The sequence below is a fragment of the Acomys minous genome, assembly GCF_964271855.1.
Source record: "Acomys minous genome assembly, chromosome: 6".
Classification (NCBI taxonomy): domain Eukaryota; kingdom Metazoa; phylum Chordata; class Mammalia; order Rodentia; family Muridae; genus Acomys; species Acomys minous.
In genome coordinates this window covers 108437582-108456242 of record NC_140487.1, presented here as the reverse complement: position 1 = coordinate 108456242, position 18661 = coordinate 108437582, and the positions used below count along the sequence as shown (strand labels likewise).

The 18661-nt window shown below is 47.8% G+C and overlaps 1 long non-coding RNA gene across 1 annotated transcript in view; it reads left to right on the top strand.

Annotated features, from left to right (window-relative positions):
* The window catches only part of LOC311600619, a 212562-nt gene that overhangs the window by 179105 nt on the left and 14796 nt on the right, over positions 1–18661 (top strand). The window lies entirely within an intron of this gene.

The following is an 18661-nucleotide window of genomic DNA, read 5'->3' as shown; positions in this document are numbered from 1 at the left end:
TGGGTGCAGTCTTGAGTCTTATTGCCAGGGGATACTTGTTAGGGGACTGACTTGTTAGGGGACCCTCTTCTTAACCTCCCCCCCCCAACACCAGTTAGTTATCACAAATAAAAGTAGCACACACATTTAATCCCAGCACATGGGAGGCAGAGGCAGGCAGATTGTTGAGAGTTCAAGGCCAGCCTGGTCTACAAAGTGAGTCTAGTACAGCCAAGGCTACACAGAGAGACCCTGTCTCAAAAAACCAAAACAAAAATTGTAATCCCCAACCAGACACCAGGGTTCAGGTTGAAGAGGTCCTTCCGCCCTCTGTCAGATGTGGGCAGCATTTAAGCCTGGTATACCTGGAGTCTCACGTCACTGTGCAGAGACTACGGCGGGTCCAAGTTCCAGTTGTAGGTTAACTCAACATTTAGAGACCAAGGACAGTAGGACCAACAGCCCAGAGTCATCCTTGGCTACATAATGAATTCAAGGCTAGCCTGGGCAACACACACCTTCAACAACACAACCCAGGATTAAGATGAGTAATAGCCTTCTAAAGAGTGGAGACCTGTAAAAGCACATAGTACAAAGACTGGCTTCTCCAGTCCTCATGAAAATATCTTCTTCCCAGCAAAGGCTTACGACGCCCTCCCTACGTCCTTCGGAGCCATGCACAGCACGTTGACCTTTCTATCCTGAAGAGAATCAGGCTCAGAGACGAGTAACTTGTCTCCTCACCGTGGGGAAGTGAGACTTCTCAGAACAGGTTTACATGGCTGCTTGGGCAAGGGCAGTGAAGGGATCGAAGTTGTCTGTTGCTAGCATCCATTATCCCTGGCTGTGTCCCCAGTTTCAAAACATCCATTGGAGGGCCCTCAAGATGACTCAGTAGGTAAGGCGCTTGCTGCCCAGGCCTGGTAGTAGCATGATCCCTCAAACCCACTGTCCACAGGTGTCCTCTGCAAGGCACGTGGTGCCAGAAACACTCAGGTGTGTGGGCTGGTTGCAAAGGTTGAAGTCTAGCATATCCGAAAAACCAACTGAGCTTGATCTATTACAGTGGACTCCCTTTCTCAGCAGGGTTCTCTCTTCGACTGATCTGGAGAACCCCAGATCTTATAAGGAGGGTCACATAATCCTCAGAGGGGGGGAAAAAAGTATAAAGGGCATACTCACAAATTTAGGAAAAGATGTACACCTTACCTCACCTCCTTGGGGAGATTTCAGGTTGAACAGTGGCTGACTAATGGTGCTAAAATGGCACCCTGGAAATGGGTACGGCCTGGCCTCTGTCTGAGTAGAGGACAGACAGATGTTCTCAATTGTCTGTAAACCCAAATATTTAGAAATGAAAAAAGTATTTCAAACTCTAGCTAGCAGACGGGGAGGAGACAAAATAGAGAACGTTGTGAACTCTTTCAAGATGGGTGACAGTTGCTGTTGCCAGGCTGTGGAGGGGGAGGCCACTTCACTCTGCAGGAGCAATGATAGGACGCACTGGTTGAGTGGATGAGTGGGAAAATCACCTGGCCTGTGTGTCCTGGGGTGGGGTGCAGAACCAGATGTCACCAGCAGGAGGGGCCCTGTGCTCACTCTTGGACCAGCTCCGCAAACATTGAGGTTCCTGTGGCAAGTGCTGGGCGAGGAAATTGGAAGAAAAAAAAAAGAACCAGAAAACACCCTGCCGCTTGTGTTGTGCAAGCGGGGACTGCTTCTCTCTGTCCCTTGAAGTCAGAGAGCCAAGGGCGGCCACCTTGATGTCTTGAAGAGAGTTTTATCCACACGGTACAGGAAATGAGCCCAGCTCTAATGGTTGGACCCAGGGACCCCGCAGACCAACTGTGACCAGCTGAGGTCAGAGTGGGACTAGAGTAGATCTCCTAGCCAATGGGGAAAAGACCTGGAGAGCACAGTGGAGCAGGGAAGTGGGTGAGGAGGTTTCCCAGCAACCACATGGTGGCTCACAACCATCTATAATGTGATCTGATGCCCTCTTCTGGTGTGCAGATAGAGCACTGTATACATTTTTTTAAAAAAGCTTACTCTGAGAAAGCCTCAGACTTCCTGCTTCCCTGGGAGCCCTAACACTGGTGTAGTCACTGGCCAGCTAATACTCTATTGGTTTACACCCATGTCCAAGCAGTCTTCTCTGGTGACAACACTGACCTGACCTTTGTTATCCTCCTTGCTAAACTGGCTCAATCCAGCCTCTTTCCCTGATCTCCTGGGAAATGGAACTCTGCGTGTGCCACTGTGTCCAGCTAAGGCTGGAACTGGAGGTGCAATTAGAGGCTAGCCAGGCCCAAGAGTGAAAAGTATCCCATGGTCCAAGGGAAGCAAGAACACCTTCCAGGATAACAAGCATGTGCTTCAAACCGAAGAGATGGATTGGTGGGTAAAGGGCTTATAGTGCAAGCATGAGGATCCGAGTTCAAATCCCCAGTACCTGTGTCAACACCCATATGCACACTGTAACCCCGGGGCCTCATGGTGGAGGCAGGTAGATCTCGGGGGCTCGATGGGCAGCTAGTCTATCCCAAAGTGAGCCCTAGTTCAGTGAGAAGGTGTCTCCAAAACTAAGGTGTAGGAGCCGGGTGTGTTGGCGCACACCTGTAATCCCAGCACTCGGGAGGCAGAGGCAGGCAGATTGTTGTGAGTTCGAGGCCAGCCTGGTCTACAAAGTGAGTCCAGGACAGCTTAGGCTACGCAGAGAAAAAAAAAGGAAAGGAAGAAAGGAAAAGAAATTGGGCTCCAGTGAATAGTCCGCAAAGGAAGTCCCATGTCAGCGATCACCAGATCACAGCACGGCTGAGGGGACAGCAGCACTGCGGACAGCCAAAGCTGGCAGCCGCATATCGCGCGGCAGCCCCAATCATCCCAGCCTCCGATTGTGACCAAGGCAGGAAGCAGTCTCAACAGGGCAGGAAAAGTGAGCACCTAACTCACGCCCAAGGTCTGCCTCCTCACCCAGCATCTGCCTGCAGAGATGCCTCTCCAACCTGCCCCGTCTCCCTCCTCCCCCTGCAACCCCCCAAGCTGGTCCTCTGTGGTGCCTCCTCTGAGTCACTCAACTCTCCAGCCTCCATCCTGCCTGGGCCTGCTTATCCAGCCACTTCCCACACCAGGACCAGTGTCTGTTTAAAACCCTATGGGCTTCCTGCAACTTCTCACTCAAAGCAAAATGGGGCTCACACCCTCCCCCACCCACCCCCATGCCCTGATGAAGGCCAAACTCTGCTTCCATGTGAAAGGAAGTTCTTTTGGTTCCTCACTGGCCTCTGGCCTTGCTTCCTGTTGTACCCCCTCCCCCCCCCTCCCCCACGATGATACTTCCCCTGGCTGGCCTTCTCTGGCCCCCAGGCTGCAGCACGGAAAGTCTCTTGAGTCACCTTTACGCACTGAAACTGTCTTGTCTATTGTGACAACTGTTCCCCTGGGAACTTCACTTTGGGCCTTAAACAGGCCCAGGGGCTCCTCCTCCCTCTCCTCTTGGTCCCTAGGGTCCTCCATCTCTCTCCCAGCCAGGAAGAGCAGGCCCGAGGAGTCCAGCTCGGGTAGTGTATAAACTGACAAGGCGAAAGACATTTGAATCCCTGCTAACCTGAATCCAGTGATCAGAGAGAAAATTTGAGCTTTAGCTCTCAAAGTAGCCATGGCGAGCAGCAGTGGTGGATTTGGGCCTGGGTGGGGGTAGGAGGTAGAGGGCTGGGGATTTGGGGGGGGGGGTTGGTTGCACGAAGCAGCACAGTATGGCATGCTATGGAGGGGAGTGTCCACATTTTTCGCAGCCTGGATGAGTGGAAGGGATGGTGTGATGGTGTAGAGGTGACCTTCATCCACGCTGTATTAAGGTGTGTCTCTGTGTTTTTAAGGGTTTTTTTTGGGGGGGCGGTTGTTTGTTTTTCGAGGCAGGGACTTCTATTCCCAGTAGGGGGGTCCCAGGTAGAGAGAGAGAGAGAGGGTAAAGGTGGAGCAGGAACGGCTGGGGTGAGACTAAGTAGCACTGGCACAGGACGCGTGGCTGGGAGTAACTAGACTAACCGGCGGAATGGGCTAGATCAGTCTCTGCCCAGTTATGGTGCTGGAAGCTTATCAATAAATCCAACAGGTTTTGTCTCATGATTTGAGTTCTAGAGTGGGCATAGAAAACAAAACATTAATTCCAGCATGCCGGCCACTAGAGCTTGATCTGGCTCCCAGGTGTGCCTGTACCTGCAGAAGAGTAATTGCTTCACAGAAACACATACATGGAATGGAGACAGAAAAAAAAAAAAGAACCCAGAAGACAGAAGAAGACAGAAGACAGAACTTACAACAGACCGAGGCACTGAAAATGAAACCAATACAATAGCAGAATAACAACAATGGGGTCATTCAAAGGTTCACAGGGTTGACCAAAGCTCTATTTTCTATTGTTTTAGGTTTTTTGGTTTGGGTTGGGTTGGTTTGGTTTTTTTGAGACAAGCTTTCTCTGTGCTAGCCTTGGCTGTCCTAGACTCACTTTGCAGACAAGGCTGGCCTCGAATTTACAGCGATCCACCTGGGATTAAAGACATGCACCACCACACCTGGCTTGGGTTTTTTGGTTGTTTGGTTTGTTTGTTTGTTTGTTTGTTTTAACAAAGAGGAGGCCTTTTCTTGAATGCCTCATTGCACAACCAGGTCCTGGGGACCCACCAGAGGCTTCCTAAGTTTCAGTTCAGTTAGCCTAGGCCTCTCTGATTGCTGTCTCAGCTCATGTTAGCCTAGGCCTCTCTGCTGTCTCAGCTCCTGTTAGCCTAGGCCTCTCTGCTGTCTCAGCTCCTGTTTTGTGCTGGGTTTACCCAATCTCTTGCCTCCCACCCCATCATGGAAGGTCCTCAGGGTTTCTCAGTTTCTGCTGTGCAGTCTAAGTGTTGAAACCCTGCCAACCCCAGAGCCTCCACAGACATCATGCACATATTTTTAAAAAAAAAAAAAAAAGAAAGAAATATATATATATAATTAAAAATAAGCAGAGGCAGGCGGATCCCTGTGAGTTCAAGACCAGCCTGGTCTACAGAGTGAGTCCAGGACAGTCAAGGCTACACAGAGAGACCCTGTCTCAAAAAACTAAAAAAAATTAAATAAATAAATAAACAAAATAAAAATTAGAACCAGCCTGATTGTTGTCAGTTCGAGGCCAGCCTGGACTACAAAGAGAGTTCCAGGACTGGGCTACCCAGAGAAACCCTGTCTCAAAACAAACAAACAAACAAACAACAAAAAACCAAACTTAGGCCCTTGGCGGAAGTGAGAGTAATCAGGAAATGGAGAAAAGAGTTGTGGGAGGCATCTATGGCCTGGAAAAGGGAACTTGACAGGGGTCTTTGCAATCCAAGGCACACCCAGAACCTAAGCTACCGGACTCTGCAGTAAATTTATCCTGCCTGCCCAGCAGGTTCACTGCTTCCAAGGAACTGGACCAGCAAAAGTCACCGTGTAAGGGGAGAGATAAAAGCTGTGTGTGTGTGGGGGGGGAACGGAATGCATAAAGAACCAAAACATCTGGATTATATATATAGCCCTGCCCTTGGGCTGGAAAGTTCAGAGTAGGGGGTAGGTATACCAGCCACGCCCTGTAACAGGCAGGGACTAAGGGATGCTGAGAGAACCAGGAGGCCTGGTCCACTTTGGTTAAAAAGGCACCTCAGCTGCCTGTCTGGAGTCTGAATCCTAACACTGGGTGTTAAGTCTAAGGCACACTCCTCACCCCCTCAGTATGGCAGTGTGACTGACAACGTCCTGAATGACAGCCTGGCTGAGCTCAGGGTAGGCTTTGGCAGGGTAAACAGCGGACTACTGGTAGACAGACACATCTCACACTGAGCCATCCTTCGAAGTCTATCAGGCCTAGCTTGGTGGCGCACGCCTTTAATCCCAGCACTCCGGAGGCAGAGGCAGGGGGATCCCTGTGAGTTCGAGGCCAGCCTGGTCTACAATGCGAGTCCAGGACAGCCAAGGCTACACAGAGAAACCCTGTCTTAAAAAAAACAAATCCAAAACAAAACAAAACAAAAATCCCAGCACTTGGGGAAGCAGAGGCAGGCGGATCGCTGTGAGTTCGAGGCCAGCCTGGTCTACAAAGGGAGTCCAGGACAGCCAAGGCTACACAGAGAGACCCTGTCTCGGGGAAAATAAAAAGTCAGAAAGAACCACCACTTTCCCTGTCTTCCCTTACCTCAGGCAAACGCAAACAGTGAATATACCTATTGGCACGTACCTCGAATAGTCAGGGCTCCCACACTAGCTAGCGCCCTAGCTCTTCAGGCCTGCAAACAGCCCCCACTGCTCCTCTAAAGTGCAGGCTGCCTCGGGTCACTGTCTCTCTCCCATCTCAGCCCTGTTTTCTTTCTCACTGCTGAGGTTTTCCCCCACCTTTTTAGCTATTGTCTCTGCTCCTCAGAGGTGGTCATGGAAGCCTTGAACTTCTTCAAATAAACCCTCTTTCTACCCCTGGAGTGGCTTAGTTTGATGGGTTTGCTGCATCTTTGCTTCCACTAGGAAGTCCTAAGGACAGAGCGGAAGGGACCGGAAACTGAGTGTGAGAGGGAACAGTGGCTGTCACTGAATCTAAGCATTATTTGTTGAGGCCTGGTTTGGTCCCCTGGGTGGGAGACAGGACAGGTACCCAGGCTCTCGGTGGAGGAGCGAGGGGACCTCACATTCCAGAATCTTCCCACGCACTATTCTATTCCGAAAACACCAGGCTCTGTGGGTGTAAGAGTAAAAGAAATTGTGCAGGCCTCGGGAGCTTGCAGTGGAGTGAGAAACCATAGCTGTACGTGCTGACTGAGGACGCGGCAGGAGAGAGGTTCTACTACGGCACAGGGCTGAAAGAGGTGGCGCACGCCTTTAATCCTAGCACTCGGGAGGGAGGCAGCGGCAGGAGGATCGCTGTGAGTTCGAGGCCAGCCTGGTCTATAAAGTGAGTCCAGGAACAACCAAGGCTACACAAGGCTAAACCCTGTCTCAAAAAGTAAAGAAAAAAAAAAGAAAAGAAAGAAAGAAAAGTGTTACGCAGACTGGAGACGCCGATGGCGTCTGTGTAGCCCTAGAGAATTCCTCTTGCCTCCAAAGCCCGTTTTGGCCCTGTCTGCTTTCCCGTTCCTCGGGAACCTTTACAGCCTCTCAAGCTTCCCGTTTCTCTCCTCTCCCTCCTGCTCGCAGGTTCTCTGACCACCTGGGGCGGCAGTTGTGGGAAACACTGGTTCTCAGTTACCAGGTGTTTTCCCTTTACCAACAGCGCTTCTTGCTTTCCGAACGCGCGTCAACCTCTACCCGAAAAGTCTCTAGTTGTACAGGCCAACTCTGCAGTCCTCTACTGACCCTTCCGGCTTTTTTTTTGTTTTGTTTTGTTTGGTTTTTCGAGACAGGGTCTCTCTGTGTAGCCCTGGCTGTCCTGGACTCGCTTTGTAGACCAGGCTGGCCTCGAACTCACAGCGATCCGCCTGCCTCTGCCTCTCGAGTGCTGGGATTAAAGGCGTGCGCCACCACTGCCTGGCTTTGGTTTTCGTATCTTATCGGTCTTTCTTCCCATCTTTTTAAAAATGTAATACAGTAAAAAGACAAAGAAAAAAACAAAAATTCCCTCTGGGTATAAAGCAGGAAAGAACTTTGCTGCAGCAGCGGTGATTTTGCTGACATCCTGAAACAGCATCTCTGCATCTTCAAAACCTGCATCTTCCTCCACAGCGTTAGAGGCTAAGTTACCCACTGTGTCCAAAGCACGTTGGGCACCACCTGTAGGCTTCGACCTTTTCCAAACCTACTCTCTCTGGGTTCTTTAATGCTTACACCCCCCTTCCAACCCGCCTACCCTATATGGGAGAGAAAAGAGGTTAATGGGAACAGGAGAAGCAGACCTTTTTGGACTCAGTTCCTGGGACTGATTCCCCTCACGTAGTCAACAGGATTTCAGCAGACCAGCAATTCAGCCAAAGTTGCTGCGAGAACCTGGGACAGCAGCAGCCGGAACCTGGAGGCCCGAAGCCTCCTCTGGCACGATTTTCTCTAGGAGCATCTCGAAGTGGAGCAATGAACAGCCAAACAATACCAAGACCCAAAAAGCCCCACCTCCTGTTTTGAGCTCATATATATCTCTCCTCTCAGAGTCTGTACTAAGATGTGTTTCAGCTGGCAAAAGCCAAGGCACCGCAGGAGGTGGTTCGTCCTCTAGTGGATAAACATCACCTGTTCTCTCATAAGTCTGTCCCCCATCCCACACTTGGGATCAAAACAAAAACGTGGGGCTGGAGAGATGGCTCAGAGGTTAAGAGCTCTGACTGCTCTTCCAAGGGTCATGAGTTCAATTCCCAGCAACCACGTGGTGGCTCACAACCATCTATAATGAAATCTGGTGCTCTCTTCTGGCCTGCAGGCAGAATGCTGTATACATAATAAATAAATAAATCTATTTTTTAAAAAACGTGAACATCCACTACAGAGTGCGTTTGCAGGGTCAGGGAAGTCAGCATGATGCTGAAGTTGAAACTGTAAGGATAAAAAAGGTGACCTGCAGTCAGGTGTGATGGCGCTCGCCTTTAATCCCAGCACTCGGGAGGCAGAGGCAAGTGGATCGCTGTGAGTTCGAGGCCAGCCTGGCCTACAAAGTGAGTCCCGGACAGCCAAGGCTACACAGAGAAACCTTGTCTCAAAAAACAAAATAAAACAACAACAACAAAAAAGAAAAACCAAAAAATAAAAAAGAAGAGGCGGGAAAGCATTTCCTTTTTCTTTCTCAAAAATCACCCCTACCCCCCACCCTACCCCACCCCACCCCACCCCACCCCCAAGTGAGAACAAGAAACAGGAACTTCATCTTCTATCTAGGGAGAGTTTCTGTATTATTCTGTGGGTTTGTTGGTGGTTTTTTTTTAGACATGGTCTCACTGTGTTGCTTAGGCTGGCCTCAACCTTCTGGGCTTGAGGAGGGAGCCATGACTCAAGGTTAAGATCCTGTGCTGTTGTTGCAGGGGACTCAAGTTTGGTTCCCAGCATCTCAGTCAAATAGCCTGTAATTACAGAAAAGAAAAACCCTTTTTGCTTCTGTGGACACCTGCACTTACATACACTCACAATTAAAAATAAAACAAATCACTGGGCGTGGTGGTGCAAGCCTTTAATCCCAGCATTCGGGAGGCAGAGGTAGGTGGATTGTTGTGAGTTCAAGGCCAGCCTGGTCTACAAAGTGAGTCTCGGAGAGCCAAGGCTACACAGAGAAACCCTGTCTCAAAAAAAAAAAAAAAAAGCAAAAATAAATAAATAAACAAAACAAATCTTTTTGTTGTTTTGTCTCAAGAGACAGGATTTCTTTCTTTTTCTTTTTCTTTTTCTTTTTTTCTTTTTTTTTCTTTTTGATTTTTTGAGACAGGGTGCTAGGGTTAATGGCGTGCACCACCAGGCCTGGAAAGAGATAGGATTTCTCTACATAGCCCTGGCTCTCCTAGAACTTGCTATGTAGACAGACCACTGCCTCCTGCCACTGCCTCCTGAGGTATGCCACAATGTCAGGCTGATTAAAACAAAAACAAAACAAAACAAAAAGAACTTGGCTCAAGCAGTCCTTGCAAGCACGTAGACCATAGGTGCATACCTGGCAAGGAAGATCTTTCTTTTTTTTTTTTTTTGAATTTTTGACACAGAGTTTCCCTGTGTAGCGCTGGCTCTCCTGGAACTTGCTATATAAACTAGGCTGGCCTCAAACTCAGAGATCTGCCTGCTTCTTCCTCCCAAGTCCTGGGAACAAGACATTTCTTTTTTTTTATTTTTAACCTTTTAAGGAACTGGAGAGATGGCTCGGTGGTTAAGAGCATTAGCTGCTCTTGCAGAGGACCTGGCTTCAATCACAGCATCTCTATGATGGCTTACAACCATCAGTTGTAACTTCACTCCACGGATCCTTCTGGAATCACTGGGCATCAGGCATGCACATCATGTACAAATTTACATTCAGGGAAAACACCCATCCACATGCACAAAAATTTTTGTTGTTGTTGTTGCTTGCTTTATTATTATTATTATTATTTTTGTTTGTTTGTTTTCTGTGACAGGGTTTCTCTGCGTAATAGCCCTGGCTATCCTGGAGTCACTTTGTAGACCAGGCTGGCCTCGAACTCACATACATCCACCTGCCTCTGCCTCCTTAGTGTTGGGATTACAGGTGTGAGCCACCACTCTCGCACACACACAAAAAAGTTTTAATTAAAAAAAATTTATAACAATTTAGATGTAATATAAATAAATTAATAAAATACATTTTTAAACAAAAATTTTTTTATGCCTGCATGCATGTCTGTGTGAGGGTTTAGAGCCTCCAGAACTGGAGTTCCAGACAGGTGTGAGCCGCTGAACACCCGTGTGGAGGTCAGAAAACAACCTGAAGGAGTCGGTTCCTTCCTTCTACCACGGAGAACCAGGGATCCAACTCAGGCTGCCAAGCCTTTCCCACTAAGCCGTCTTGCCAGCCCGAGGAAGATAATTCTTTATATTTGTTTGTTTGTTTATTGGGGGTCAGCTCTTCTCCTTCTACCACGCAGGCCCCAAGAACCCAACTCAGGCTGCTTCGTTCTTTAAAATATTTTCTGGGTTCCTCTTGGACCGGCCATCTACTACTGGCCAATGAGACTCCATTGGAGAAAAACTTAAGTTTCCTTGGCGAGCAGATGTCAGTTGGAGATGGTATTTGGGTTAAGGATAAGAACCCTCTGGCTTGATCCTGTGTGGCTTTTGTTAGTCATACAGAGACGAGGAGAAAAAAAATCACAGACCCAAATCATCATGGCCAAATTAATTAAAGCAAGCTTTTTTTTTTTTTTTCATGTATACAGAACTGTCTCTCCCTAAGGTGGGATGTAAGAGATCAGCACTGGGGCTAGGGAGATGGCTCAGAGGTTAAGAGCACTGACTGCTCTTCCCAGAGGTCCTGAGTTCAATTCCCAGCAACCACATGGTGGCTCACAACCATCTATAATGAGATCTGGTGCCCTCTTCTGACCTGCAGGTGCACATGCAGGCAAAACACTGCATACATAATAAATAAATAAATCTTAAAAAATAAAAATATATTCTTAGCCCTTGTGAGGCAGAGGCAGGCAGATCAGGAGGATCCCTGTGAGTTCGAGGTGAGCCTGGTCTATATAGTGATTCCAGGACAGCCAGGGCTACCCACAGAGAAACGCTGTCTCAAAAAACTTAAAGTTAAAATAAAATAAAATAAAATAAAATAAAATAAAAAATAAAGATCAACACTGGCTATAAGGAAGATAATGGTTTTTATAGTTCAGAAGTAGGGGGTTTCCAGCTGGGGGATTTGGCAAACAAATAGTCCGAGTTACAGAAGCTGAACATAAGCAAAACAGTTGGTCATAACAACCTCCAAAAACAAAGGTAAGTTTGCAAACTGCTCATAATCATAACAGCTTTGTGTCTCACTGTGAGACCTGTTGGCAGAGCTGGCATGAAACATTTTGTTTGGGTATAGGATGAAGTTCACTAAGTAAAACATTTATAAAAATCAGTATGAGGAGGCCGGGCGGTGGTGGCCCACGCCTTTACTCCCAGCACTCAGGTGGCAGAGGCAGGCGGATTGCTGTGAGTTCGAGGCCAGCCTGGTCTATGAAGTGTAGCCAAGGCTACACAGAGAGACCCTGTCTCAAAAAACTAAAAAAAAAAAATTAAATTAAATTAAAAAATAAGGATAGGGCTGGAGAAATGGCTCAGCGGTTAAGAGCACTGGCTGTTCTTCCAGAGGACCAGGGTTCAACTCCCAGCAACCACGTGGCAGCTCACAACTGTCTGTAACTCCAGTTCCAGGGGATCTGACACCCTCACACCTATGTACATAAATAATACATAACTAATTAAAAAATAAGGATAATAATGAGGAAAGAGTGAGCCAGGAGAGAGCCAGAGGACAGGGAACCGGAAGCCCACACACAGGAGGGGGGGCCTGTGGTTGAATTCTTTTCTGGTCCCTGTCTTCTCTAGGCTCCATCTCAAGCCAGTTAGAGTTTGTTGGTGTGGAAGCAGCATGGTTGGAGGAGGAGGAGGAGGAAGGGGAGGAAGAGGAGGAGGATGTGGTGTCATCCTGTAACAGCTAAGGAGGTGGAAGTGATCTGAGCGTCCGCTGACGTTCTTTGGAGATGCGTTGAGACACAGCGGTTCACTAGCGCCTAGCAGACTTCAGTCCAGCTGTTTCAGTTCTAGTCCCCAAAATAACATCTTCCGTGGCAAGAAGAGGGATGAGTTGCTGGCCCAGTGGCCCATGGGTCCCTTTCAGAGGTCACTCAACCTGCATCTAGGGTCTTGGGGGTGTTGGTCACTAAGTGCCTGCTTCAAGGCTAACAGAAAAGCAAAGAGGGCTACAGCAGTCCCAGTGCCTCAGAGGAGCGCTCACCCAAGCAGTTGGCAAAGATCCAGAACATAAGCCGGAAGGCCATAACCGGATAATTTTGTGGGGAACATTAAAAAAAAAATTAGATGAAGAAATCTTTACATCGAGATTAACATTAGTCAGTATATAACAAGGGTAAATAAAATATAGCACTCTGGAAGGCAGAGGCAGGCGGATTGCTGTGAGTTCGAGGCCAGCCTGGTTTAAAAAGCGAATCAAGGACAGCCAAGGCTACACAGAGAAACCCTATCTTTAAAAAAGCAAACAAACAGACAAACAAACCCCAAAACAAAACAACAACAACAAAAATTCCACACATACACACAAAAAAACCTCATCCAAAACTCATAAGGTTAAAAGTAATTGTGAGTCACCATGTGCTAAGAACTAAACCTGGGACTTCTGCAAAAAAAACAAAAATAGAACTGAAAAACAGCCCCACGCCTATAATCCCAGCACATGGGTAGGCAGAGGCAGATGGATCTCTGTGAGTTCAAGGCCAGCCTGGTCTACAAAGTGAGTCCAGGACAGCCAAGGCTACACAGAGAAACCCTGTCTGCATGCACATGGTGCACAAACAACACACAGGCAAAATACCCATACATGTAAAATAAAAATAAAGGTGAAAAAAATGAAAATAAAAAAGAGGGGTGCAGATGCCCACATTAGGTGTCCACAGAGGCCAGAAGAAGGCATCAGATCCCCGATCCCCTGGCACTGGAGTTCTGGGCAGTTGTCAACCACCTGTTGTGAGTGCTGGACATTGAACCTGAGTCCTCTGTAAGAGCAGCAAGTGCTCTTAACCACTGAACCAGCCATCCACAGATAAGTTCTTTCTTTCTGTCTTTTTTTTTTTAAAGATTTATTTATTTATTATGTATACAACGTCCTGCCTGCATGTGGGCCTGCCCGTTAGAAGAGGGCACCAGATCTCATTATAGATGGTTGTGAACCACCATGTGGATGCTGGGAATTGAACTCAGGACCTTTGGAAGAGCAGCCAGTGCTCGTAACCTCTGAGCCATCTCTCCAGCCCCTTTCTGTCTTTGTTTGTTTGTTTGTTTGTTTTGTTTTTTGTTTTTGTTTTTGTTTTTTTTTTGAGACAGGGTCTCTCTCTGTGTAACAGCCCTAGCTGTCCTGGACTCGCTTTGTAGACCAGGTTGGCCTTGAACTCACAGAGATCCACCTGCCTCTGCGTCTGCCTCCAGAGTGCTGGGATTAAAGGCGTGCACCACCACCACCTGGCTTCCTTTCTTTCTTTTTGGAGATTGTGTTTCACTATGTAGGTAGCCCTACTTGGCTGACAGGGAACCTGCTGTGTAGCCAAGGCTGGCCTTTTCTCCTGAGTGCTGGGATTAAAGGCAGCACCACCATGCCAGGCTTTCACCAGACTTTTTATAAAGTTTTATTAAATACTTTTCGGTGCAAAAATAAAAAAGTATGGTAAAAATACACATGACATAAAATTTGCAATTATTGACCGGGCGGTGGTGGCGCATATCTTTAATCCCAGCACTTGAGAGGCAGAGGCAGGTGGATTGCTGTGAGTTTGAGGTCAGCCTGGTCTACAAAGTGAGTCTAGGACAGCCAAGGCTACACAGAGAGACCCTGTCTTGAAAAAAAAAATTTTTTTTTTTGCAATTATTTTTCAGAGCTGAAGATTCAACCCTGGGCTTCAGAACAGTCCAGCTAAGCTATCCCTTGCAATGTGGTAGTGCAGAAAGGACAGTACTCTGTGACACATCTCTGGAACTTTCAGGTCTTGCATAACTGAAGTCCTTCCACACTGAGCAGCACACTCCACCCAACTCTCACCCAGCCCCTGAGTATCTTTACTCCACTTTCTGTCTCTGTGGCTTTGACCATGGCAGCTTCCGCATGTGAGTGGGATCCTGTGCTAGGTAGCCATGAGCCCCAAGACTCACACATGCAACAGCGTGTCTCCCTTTCAGAAGAGTTTTTTTTTTTCTCCACTCTTTGTGAAGTCTACATTTTCTTATTGGCTCATCCGTCACATGACTGACCTCTCCTTTTGGCCACTGTGAAGTGGACGTGGTGTGCAAATGCATCTTGGGAATCTCTTTCAAGTCTTTCCTTTTGGATGTATTTATTCCATGCTCAGTGTGTGTGGCTGTTCTGCTTGTACGTATGCATTGTGTCACCTATGTGCCTGGTGCCAGAGGAGGTCAGAGGGGCGTCACATCTCTTTGAACTGGAGTTACAGATGGTGTGAGCCGCCATGTGTGTAGTGGGATCTGAACCCAGGTCCTCTGCAAGAGCGGCAAGGGCTCCTGACCACTGAGCCATCTCTCCAGATTCCCTATTTTTAATTCTTTTGGGCATCTGCTCAGATGGGATTGCTGAGTCAAACAGTCATTCCTTAGGTTTTTTTTTTTTTTTTTTTTTTGGTTTTTTCGAGACAGGGTTTCTCTGTGTAGCCTTGGCTGTCCTGGACCCGCTTTGTAGACCAGGCTGGCCTCGAACTCACAGAGATCCACCTGCCTCTGCCTCCCGCATTCCTTAGTTTTAAGATAGGGTTTTACGGGCTGGAGAGATGGCTCAAGGGTTAAGAGCACTGCCTGCTCTCCCAAAGGTCCTGAGTTCAATTCCCAGCAACCACATGGTGACTCACAGCCATCTACAATGAGATCTTATGTCCTCTTCTGGCCTGTATGCATACATGCAGCCAGAGCACTGTATACATAATAAATAAACAAATCTTAAAAAAACCCCAAAAGATAGGGTTTTACTTGGTTAGCCCAGGCTGACCTTGAACACTCCTGTACCAGCCTTTCAGATGCTAAGGTTAAAGGTGCGTGCTGCTGGGCCTGGAGAGATGGCTTGGAGGATAAGAACACTGCCTGTTCTTCCTAAGGTCCTGAGTTCAGTTCCCAGCAACCACACGGTGGCTCACAACCATGTATACTGAGATCTGGTGCCCTCTTCTGGTGTGCAGGTGCCCAAGCAGGCAAAACACTGTATATATAATAAATAAATAAACCTTTAAAATCTGTGCTGCCATCACTGGCTTTTGAGGTATCTTTACAAACAAATAGCAATCTTGATTATGACAGCATGTGTGTAGGGCGTGGGAAAAGAAGGCGCTAGTACCACAATTACCTGTGGAGGTCAGAGGAAAACTATGTTTGGTTGGTTATTTTGTTTTGTTTTGTTTTGTTTTGGTTTTGGTTTTTCGAGACAAGGTTTCTCTGTGTAGCCTTGGCTGTCCTGGACTCACTTTGTAGACCAGGCTGGCCAGGAACTCACAGCGATCTGCCTGCCTCTGCCTCCCGAGTGCTGGGGTTAAAGGTTTGCATCACCACACCCTGTGTAGAATTGATTCTTGCCTTCTATCTTTGCATGGGGTCTGGGGATTGAACTCAGGTTTTCAGGCTTGCCGGGCAAGCACTTTACCCACTGTGCCATTTTTTTAGACCCGAAGAAGTTATTATTACTGGTTTTGTTGTTTTTTCATTCATTTGTTTGTTTGTTTTGAGACAGAGTTTCTCTGTGTAGCCTTGGCTGTACTGAACTTGCTTTGTAGACCAGGCTGGCCTCCAACTCACAGTGATCCACCTGCCTCTGCCTCCCGAGTGCTGGGATTAAAGGCGTGTGCCACCACCACCTGGCTATTATTGATTTTTAAATTTAATCTCTCTTAAGGGGACAAGAGCCACAGCTGTCTCCCTGAACCTCAGAAATGACACAAACTTTTGTGGTGGTAAGGAAATAAAGTTTGCCCACTTTTCCCAGAATAAGGTCACTGTCTGGTGTGGGCGGCCTGCAGGGCAGTGGCCTCTTCCTGAGAGATGCCTCTCTCAGGAGTGAGTCTAGGACAGCCAAGGCTACACAGAGAGACCCTGTGGGGTTATGGCTTTACCATGTGTGAGTTATGAAGTGCCAGGTGCAAGGAGGCGTCTGGACTTGGTGAGGGTGCACTACCCAGATGTCAAACAGGCACCACCAAAACAGAGAAGGAAAAAAAAAAATCCCTCTGCACTCTAACCCACTTCCCCAGATGCAGAATAGTAGGTTTCACTTTGGGTTTCAGTGCTGCACTTCCCCAAGGCCCCTGCCCTGAGTCCCAAAAGGCATGTGGCTGGCCGTCTCAGTTCAAATATTCATCTGCTGTTTTACCACCAATGCAGTGTGCTGATTAATAAAAGGACAGTTTGCAAAAGAGCAGCTGGCAGGTGACAGCTAAGTGTGAAAACAGAGCAAACCTCTGAGGGGAGAATCAGGAGTTCTTAAGGGAAAGGGGTGGGAAAGGTGGCTGCCAGTTAAGAAGTAATAAGGCCAGGCAGTGGTGGCGCACACCTTTAATCCCAGCACTCGGGAGGCAGAGGCAGGTGGATTGCTGTGAGTACGAGGCCAGCCTGGTCTACAAAGCAAGTCCAGGACAGCCAAGGCTACACAGAGAAAACCTGTCTCGAAAAAGAAAAAACAAACAAACAAACAAAAGGACACTGTATGCGTATAACCACCATTTCTCTAGCCCCCAAACCTGGTGGTTTTTAAAAATCAACTAAAAGTAAGTAGTCTCAGTGATAGCTTATGTGCAGTTTTGTCATTTATTTCTGCAGTACTGGAGGGCAGACTGGAGACCTCACTCCTGCTAAGCAAGCGTTCCGCCTCCAAACCTCATCCCAGTTTCCCTTGCCATGCAGGAGGCTCTGGGGTGCATCCCAAAAACTTCAAAAAGAACTTGCTGGGGTTTGTTTTGAGAGATAGCGTCTCAGCCTGGTAGTGGTGGCACGTGACTTTAATCCCAATGCTCAGGAGGCAGAAACAGGAGGATTTCTGAGTTTAAGGGTAGCCTGGTCTACAGAGTGAGTTCCAGGACAGCCAAGGCTACACAGAGAAACCCTGTCTTAAGAAAAAAAACAAAAGAAGAAGAAAAGAAAAAGAAAGAAAGAAAAATAAATAAAGGACAGAGCTGGGCAGTGGTGGCGCACACCTTTAATCCCAGCACTCGGGAGGCAGAGGCAGGTGGATCGCTGTGAGTTTGAGGCCATCCTGGTCTACAAAGTGAGTCCAGGACAGCCAAGGCTACACAGAGAAACGCTGTCTCGAAAAACCAAAAAATAAAAATAAATTTAAAAAAGAAAAATAAACCAAGAAGAGACTTGATACCCTATGAGCATATACAAGGGGAAGAGGTCCCCCTCAGTCACAGTCATAGGGAAAGGGAGTAAGGGGAAAATGGGAGGGAGGGAGGAATGGGAGGATACAAGGGATGGGATAACCATTGAGATGTAATATGAATAAATTAATAAAATATATTTTAAAAAAAGAAAAATAAGCCGGGCGTGGTGGCGCACGCCTTTAATCCCAGCACTCAGGAGGCAGAGGCAGGTGAATTGCTGTGAGTTCGAGGCCAGCCTGGTCTACAAAGCAAGTCCAGGACAGCCAAGGCTACACAGAGAAACCCTGTCTCAAAAAAAAAAAAAAAGAAAAAGAAAAAGAAAGGACAGCCTCTCACTGTATAGCTCTGGCCAGCCTTGAACTTGCTTTGTAGACCAGGCTGGACTCGAATCCTCAAAGATCAACCTGCCTCTGCCTCCTAAGTGTGGGGATTGATGGCGAGCGCCACCAGCCTTGTCATGAGTAAGTAATGCAGTATCTTCAAGAGGGGTCTTATGTGTCTCAGGCCCATCCTGAACTCACTCACTGTGTAGCTGAGAAGGACACTGTGAAGACGGAGGCCTTGCTGATGATCTCCTTCATGTCCCATGATCCTTGTTGAGGAGCTGTCTACAGAATCTCAGTGCATTATGGGAAACTCTAGAGAGCAGGGAAGAGACAGAAGACAGCCTTTCACCAGCAGCAGCCCAGGAGCTGTGAGCACTTCTGTATTCCCGTGTATACATTTTTTTTTCAGCCACAAGGAAGTCAGTTTCCATGCCATGCAGGGCGTTAAGGAGAGGCATTGTTACCTCCACGTGTTCGGAGGACATGAGTGTCCTAGAGAGGTAGGTAGCCATCTCTGCATCACCAGAGGTGCCTGGGGGGTGGGCAGGGCAGTGTGTCTTCTTCCTCAGAACCAAAGGGTAAGGGTGTGAATTTTTTTCCTTTAATTAATTTACTCAGATTACAATTACATTGTTATCCCATCACTTGTATCCTCCGGTTCCTCCCTCCATCCTGCTTTCACCCTATTCCCCTCCCCTAGGTCTATGACCAAGGGGGACCTCCTCCCCGACTATATGGTCACATGCTATCAGGGTGTGTATGTTCTAAGAGTACCGCCTGAATTTGGGGTAC